Genomic DNA, 7,700 nt, shown 5'->3' on the forward strand with positions numbered 1-7,700 from the left:
GCCGGCTAATTTTTTGGTAATACCAACTAAAATAAAGCATTTTAAATAGACTTCTATTAGTTACAGACTTCTAAAGAACTCTTTATTAAAAGACTTCTTCGAAAACATACTTCTCAAACTCGAATAAATAAATATAAATACACTCATAATAAAGACTCAAGTCTGATCACCATGCTCTTGAAAACTGAAAGGTTGTCCGCAGCATTCATACTTCCAAGATAACATCATAGATTTTGAAATGCAGTATTACATTGTATATAAGCATATGACTATGGAGACATCCACTCCCACTCCACCTTATCTTCAGTTCGTATCCCTTCCAAACAGAAAGAAAAAAACAAATCAGCAAAGAAACCATGTCAATGTACGTAGCTGTAAAGGATATTGGTCCTCTCGATAGGGAGAAAGCCATCAGAGTAAAGTGTGTTAGATGTTACGAAATCCCTGAAAAAGGTCTACAGAGATTAAGAGTCGAAAGTGTTGTTTTGCGATAAGAGGTATGATGTTCAGTTTAATATTTTCTTTTACTGTTTATTTTTTAGGCTACACAGATTTATGCTCAACCAAATATAGTGTTTAAACAGAATTTTTATCTACACATTATTGTTTTCTTTTTAATGTTTAACTAAGCTGTACATTATCTATGCTCTACATTTTCTAGGCTTTAAGCAGTTTTTGCTATACAGATTTTTGTTTTCTTTTCACTGATTAACTATGCTATACATTATCTAGGCTTTAAACAAATTTTTGATGTACACATTTTTGTTTTGTTCACTGATTAACTATGCTCTATGTTATCTATGCTCTACATTATCTAGGCTTTAAACAGAATTCTGATGTACACATTTTTGTACTCTGTTCACTGTTTAACTGTGTTCCAGGTTATCCTTATGAGCTATATTTTAGTATAGTGTGTAATATTTTATTTTACTGTTTAAAGTCTCTAAACCATTTTCTTGCTCTACCAAATCAAGGCGCTAAACAGATATTAAATCTACACTTTTTGTTTTCTCTTCAATGTTTAAGGTTTAGGGTTTAGGGTTATTTATTTATTTCTAATGTTTATTATTTTCACTAACATTATTGCAGGGAACTTTCATTCATTTGAACATGCAAAATAACGATGTGAAAAAATATAACAATGTTTTCATAGAAGGGAAGCTGTATTCAGTCAAAAATTTTTTGGTCTTCACCCACTACTATATGTACAAAACTTGTGATCACAAGTATATGATCAGGCCAAACTATAAGACTCAGGTTAAGGCCATAAAATCCAAAGTTTTCCTACTAAGATGTTTCAACTAAAAAACTATGACTCTTTGAAAGACCCTACTCAAGTGAATGACAAGGTTCTGTTTGGTAAGTATTTTGATCTTATTTTTGCTATTTTTCTTTGAACTATTTTGTATTTCGTCTACTATTCATTTATTTTGTGATGATACAGATTTAATAGGCAGAGTTGTAGAGATCCATGCCCAGTTGACAAGATAATAGTGGGTAGACCAGCAAAACTCAGACTTTAAAATGGCTGATAATGAGTAAGTTTCATATTACAAATCTGTTCCTATATTTCAAGACATTAAATTTTTTCTAACACACTTGCCTATAGGGGAAATACCTTACAGTGCACTGTGTGGGACAGTCATGTTGCTGCCATGCTACCCTACTATGATGCAGGTCTTAAAGAACCATTAATTTTGGTTCTACTACAGCTATGTCGGGCAAGGTGGTCAATGGTAAGTTATAATGTTAGGTTATTCTTTTACACTATTTCTAGGTTTGCCCAGTCTTCATTTACATCTATCATGCTAAATAGGTGAAGTCAGAATCACTAGCTGCTATGATGCTACCCAACTTCATTTCAATGCATCTTACCAGGAATTTGCTGATTTTAGGTCTCAGTAAGTGCCTAAATTTTTATTTATCTACACTCTACATTTTCAAAACTATTGTTTTACACATTTATACAATTGTTTATTAATTTTACCTGTAGGTTAACTGCTCCAAACAGTCCTTTGCGCAGTATAAGTACAGCAACAGTGCTGTCTCAATCAGCAGGCCTAGATGACTTTACCAGGGTGCTTTGACTGTAACTACAGTATCTAATCTGTTGAAAAAAGAAACAGGTTAGTCTCTATATTTATAAAGAGTCATAAATACAGTTTGGATACCTATCTCTTATTATAATAAGATAGATTACATATGAAAGACTAACCAATTAGTTTAAAACAAAAAAAAAAAAATATGCAGAATGGGGAGTTCTATGTACCTGCTGAAATTGTTGCAATGAAGGTTCTTTCGGATGGATGTACATTTCTTGCATGTCACCGGGATGTAACAGAAACTTTCAGACGAATCAGGTGAACTGATTTGTACCAATTGTGATAAGAAATATAAAGAAGGAATGGCAAGGTATCGGTCAGAGTTATTGTTCTAGATAAAGGTCTAGATGATGCTCCCTTCCCTATTATGGGATAGGGAGTGTTCTGAATTAGTTGGTATCCCAGCACACAGTTTGTACACAAAGTATAATAAGGTAAAATTAAATTTCTTCTAAACTAAACACGTACATACAGAGTATGAGATGATATTTCTTACTAGAATGTATGTTATTTTTTTTTGTTAGGTTTCTGACATTCCAAAAGAATTGGAAACATTAGTGGGTATGAGAATGGTATTTAGGATATCATTAAAAATGGAGTTCATGAAGGAGCTAATTCAGCGTACACTGTTATGAAAGTTCTAAGGGATGAAGCCTTAGTGTCAGCATACTGTTCTAAACTGATTGAAGACCAAGACAAGGACTTGATATCAAAAATGTTAGATGAGGACGAGGAGGAAGAGGAGGACTCGGATCAGGTTTTGATTATTTTATAAAGTCAAATAAAGTTGTACAGTTTTAATCTTATGGTTGACAGGTTTTAGACTAAACTTTATTTTAATATGCAGGAAGCTTCAAATGGAGACAATGAGGGTCAACAGTCCATTAAATCTACATCAGTCTCAAAGCCTAGACAATGATCATTCAGAGGCAGATGGTGTGAAGCGATCGCTTATGGACCAGTTTTCATCCTCTAGGCAAGAAGGGAAAAACTGTGGTGGTTAAACAAGAAAAAATCTGAGCTGTTCTGGGATACTACAAACTATTACCACATTATTGTGGTTTTTTTTTTTTAATATTTTTAAAATGATCATTTGCCATGTTAAATTGGACTGTGTTTGTCCTGAACAATTTCATGTTATTGAGATCTATGATTAGACTATTTACCTTTGTTTTTTACCTATGATTTTTGGTAAACATTCATTACACTATGTTTATTACATATACTGTTAGATGTATGAATCTGAATGCAGGACAAGAAAGAAGCAACCACAAGGAATCAAATACAAGGAATCAATCACAAGGAATCAAGCACAAGGAATCAATCACAAGGAATCAAGCACAAGGAATCAAGCACAAGAATATGGTAGTTAAGGAAGCAAACACATTCAACCAGTGTAACACACAAGGGTTTTCAATTACTAATCTGTAGCAATCTGCTATTTGAAAACTGTACTCTATCAATTATTAAGTCTGAATTCTTAATTGGACTCTATCAAATGTAATCAAACTTATTATTTACAATGGTAACAGACTGTTCTGGTACTTTACAACTCACACACTTTAAATGTAGAGCATTAGCAAACTATCATCCAAAAAGTGTACAACTTAGTCTTTGATCAGTATGATACAACAAAAAAAGATATATACACAATCAAAATGGTTATTTATACAGACAAACATTGGTAATTAAAATAATGGTTTTTCTCGACCAAAAAAAAAAAATAAGTTATTTACATTGGAAACATCGTACTCTATTAAAATAATTAACTCACACACTCTAAATATCATCATTGGCAAACTATAATGAAAAAGAAACTGCTCACACTTTTAAGTTTAAGCAGTTTGAAATTAAGTTTTAAATAAAAGAAACTGCTCACACTTTTGACTTTATTTATTAAGTTTCTGTATATTTTTGGTGTTTTTATGCATCAAAAAACAAAGAACAAACACAATACACTTATCATTCGTATATCTTTAAATAAACATTATTTAAAGAGTTAAAAAAAAAAAAAAAAAAAAAACTCAGCATAAATTCACTTGGTCAGTTTCAAATGAAATTACATTTTAAGAAGTCAAATGTATACCGAACCCAAATCAAGCCTAGAAATGTCAATTAAAAACTCATACACAGGTAAATTTGAAATAGAGGAGTAACACTGCAGGTAACTTCCTCATTACAAAATAAAATTGTTGTTTTCAAATTACAAGATGTATGATCATGTCTATCTGAAACCAAAGTACACAATCTGGGACTAACACTGTTGACATGAGGAAAAGTACATATCACACCTAATGTTAACACTACATAACAGTACATAGGACTCATAACAATACAATTCAGACTAATTGTGATAAAATGTGAATACAAAATAAACAATTCAAAGTAATGTCTATTTGTGTTTTTTTTTAACATAACTATTACATTGGTCAAATTTCTAAAGAAGAAAAGTGTATAAATAACTCAATTAAATCCTTAACCACCAATCAAAACAACCTTTAAACAGTATATTCTTTCTATTCAGTTTTATTCTATTCAAAGTATACTAAATAGAATATATTTAGGATAAATGAGTAAAAACATTTGGTAAACTGCAATCCATTGAAGTAAATATAATTTAAAACTGTTACACATTGAAATTTTATAATGAGTAGTAAAACTGCTCTTTTTAGCATTACAAAGTCAGACTGCTTTGGAACTGGATCAGCATAGTACATATGAGAAAAAACTTTGACATTTTAGGCCTAACAACTTGGACATCACAGTACATATCAGATAACCTTTAGAAGATAAATTGGATGTACTAAATATTAAAAACGCAAAAACTATTTATATGAATAATAATTAAGGCTTATCAACCAAAAAGGGAAATAGACATGTAAAATGGTTTCTCTGCAATCCACTAAGTTGCTGTTTACAGTTAGGGCATCAGAACTGTAACTTCATCATTTGCCAAAGCTTAGAAAAAATGTTAGTCACAATATCTATTCCAAAACCACAACTAAAATGATGAAGTTATTAGGATAACCTGGAACATTGAAAAGACCAAAAAAAAGTGTAAACACAAAATCTGTTTACAGACTAGATAATAATTTATAGCATAGATAATGTACAGCATACTTAACCAGTCATCAGAAAACAAAACTCTGTACATCATAAACTAAATAATTAAAAGAAAGTGGGAACATGTGTATTCAATATCATAAAAACTAATTGGCTTTGTTGTTTTCCAATAAAAAATGAAGAGTCATATCATTGCTTTTCATCATTACTATTACACTGCACTCTTAAATGCTAAAAACCCAATAAAAGCTTAACCTATTTGAATACAACTATTTCTAATACAAATAAAATCACAACAAAACACAGGAACATAAACAATAACAGCTCAGATATGAGGAAAATAGTTGCTTCTACAATAATAGGAAGCAAAAGGAAGCAAACGTTCGACAATCAAGGTACCATAAACACTGCTTGAAACTGAAAATTTATACTTTACCTAAGAATTTTTGGTTCATTGCACAAATTTACACCTATTGAACTCTGTTGATGCCTGCTTACCTTCCCACCTTTGAATGTGTACATATAGATCTAACAACTACACCTCTGCAATTAAATTAGGTATCATTTGGTTAGTGTATAATATCCTACGAATACTAAGAAGCCAATAATGTCTGATGTTAGGTATATAGAGAATAATACAAAAACAAATTAAAGATCTAGAATATGTTAAATATTCTAAGATAAGAATTTAGACAAACAAATTTGTACTCTTAAACTTATCTTGCATTTCAGTCCTTTAATCTGCATCTAAGTCATGAACACTGTACGGACCCATTTTCTGATCTGCTTGATCTAGAATTAGGAAACAAAAAAAAAATATTAAATTTGATCTACAATTAGACGGTAAGACTTAATCTATAAGCAAATACAAACTACGATAGGGTATAAGACTTGCTTACCTTACATCTGATGTAGTCGAATAGGATAGTAATTGAAGATTGAGATACGAAGCTTGACGTTAGAACCTTAAAAATGCCGATCCGATTCTAAAAACCAAGATCGGAGATTAATAGTTCAGATCCTCGAACAACAACTAAACCGATCTCAGTGTGGTTTTCACAAATGAACCCTAATCGGATCTTACTGCAATCGGTTTAGGGGTTGAGATCTTCTACGAATTAAAGAAGATCTCAACACTGTAATGGCAGATGACGAGTTCTACTGTCGGAGATGGGTTTTTTGTCTGAACAGATAGAGAGATAAGGTTAGGTAGATGTGAGAGGATGCTAGCTGTACGAGAGTGTGGAAGAGAATGGATCAAGAAATGACAGATCCATCTAGAAGACCCCTAAATGCAAATGACAGTATTCTAACATTATATTTGGTATAATTAGTAGGTAAATTTTGCTTTGATTTTTTAATTATAGAATTATTGGTCAAATCTAGGTTGTGGATAATGGTCCACAATATTGTGTGAACAATTGGTCCATCATCTACATTTTTAATATACTCAAAGTATATTTAAATGTAATTTATTTCAATCACTTAAGTTATAATTTTTTAGACTTATGGTACATTATATACAATTATGTACACTAGGTAGAATAAAAAGTCACTTTCACAATATATAACTTACGTAGCTCAATTTTCAGAAATTAGTATATTACAAATGTATTTTATTTGGAATTATTTTGATAATCATATCGTTATGTTTAAAAGTAAAGGTACTTATCTATGAATATTTGCACCTTTTAATTGCAGAAAATGTTGAAAATTCTCCGGTTACAAGTACTCATAACGCTATTTTGAAAAAAAATAGCTCAAAGTTACATACGGAATACACACCACTACAAGTGGGTACTTCAAGTGATACACCAAAAAGTGGTCTAACAACAGGTAAACGCTCATGTCTTTTCAAATGTAATACCGTTTGGCATTTACTTAGGTCTAATACACTGTTTAAAATTTATTAATTTTTTTTTTAACATTATTGGAAACCTGCAGTGAATCCAGAGAGTATAAATATAAATATGAGTACATGCCTCATGGAATATACGACAAGCAAAAGTAACTGCAGACATTTTGTATTAGGCGGCAGAACTCCCTATTCATCCTGTACAACAAGCTCTACACTTCCCGGTTAGTTATATTAAGGCATATACTTAATATTATTTATTTCATATCAGAACTCGGATATCATCAATGACAGACACAAAAAATTTTCATTTGTTGCAGAGGGTACAATAACTATGTCGAACAGCACACGATCACCTCTACAAAATATATCAAACCGTAAGTTCTAAAGTTCGATCTATTTTGTAGTTTGCTTAAGTAGTTATTTTTATTTATTGACCTTTTTTTTTCTACTTAAAATAAAGTCGCTACCAGACAATGCAACAAGAGTCCATGCATGAATGAGGGTAAAGACCATAGCCAAGATAATGTGGTCAACCGCGATTTGTTTCAAGATTTTGAAGAAGTTTGCAATACTAATCGCATTTTAGAACAAATGGAAGACACTTGTGGTAAGTTCAACATACACTAACATTTGCGAAGTTACTTTACAAAAAAAATGTTCAAGTTTATGTATTTAGT

The 7,700-nt window shown here is 31.2% G+C and overlaps 1 long non-coding RNA gene across 2 annotated transcripts in view; it reads right to left on the reverse strand.

Annotated features, from left to right (window-relative positions):
• Positions 1–6,430, reverse strand: part of LOC109162322 — a 7,205-nt gene extending 775 nt beyond the window's left edge. The window contains exons 1-5 of one of the 2 annotated variants that reach the window (XR_002051068.1): positions 6,065–6,430; positions 5,874–5,957; positions 5,602–5,708; positions 2,270–2,365; positions 1,988–2,107 (exon numbers count right to left, since the gene is read on the reverse strand). This is a non-coding gene — a long non-coding RNA (uncharacterized LOC109162322). The other variant, XR_002051067.1, reaches the window with a different exon arrangement.
• Positions 6,431–7,700: the final 1,270 nt, after the last annotated feature.

Source organism: Ipomoea nil, unplaced genomic scaffold, assembly GCF_001879475.1.
Source record: "Ipomoea nil cultivar Tokyo-kokei standard unplaced genomic scaffold, Asagao_1.1 scaffold2939, whole genome shotgun sequence".
In the NCBI taxonomy this organism is placed as follows: domain Eukaryota; kingdom Viridiplantae; phylum Streptophyta; class Magnoliopsida; order Solanales; family Convolvulaceae; genus Ipomoea; species Ipomoea nil.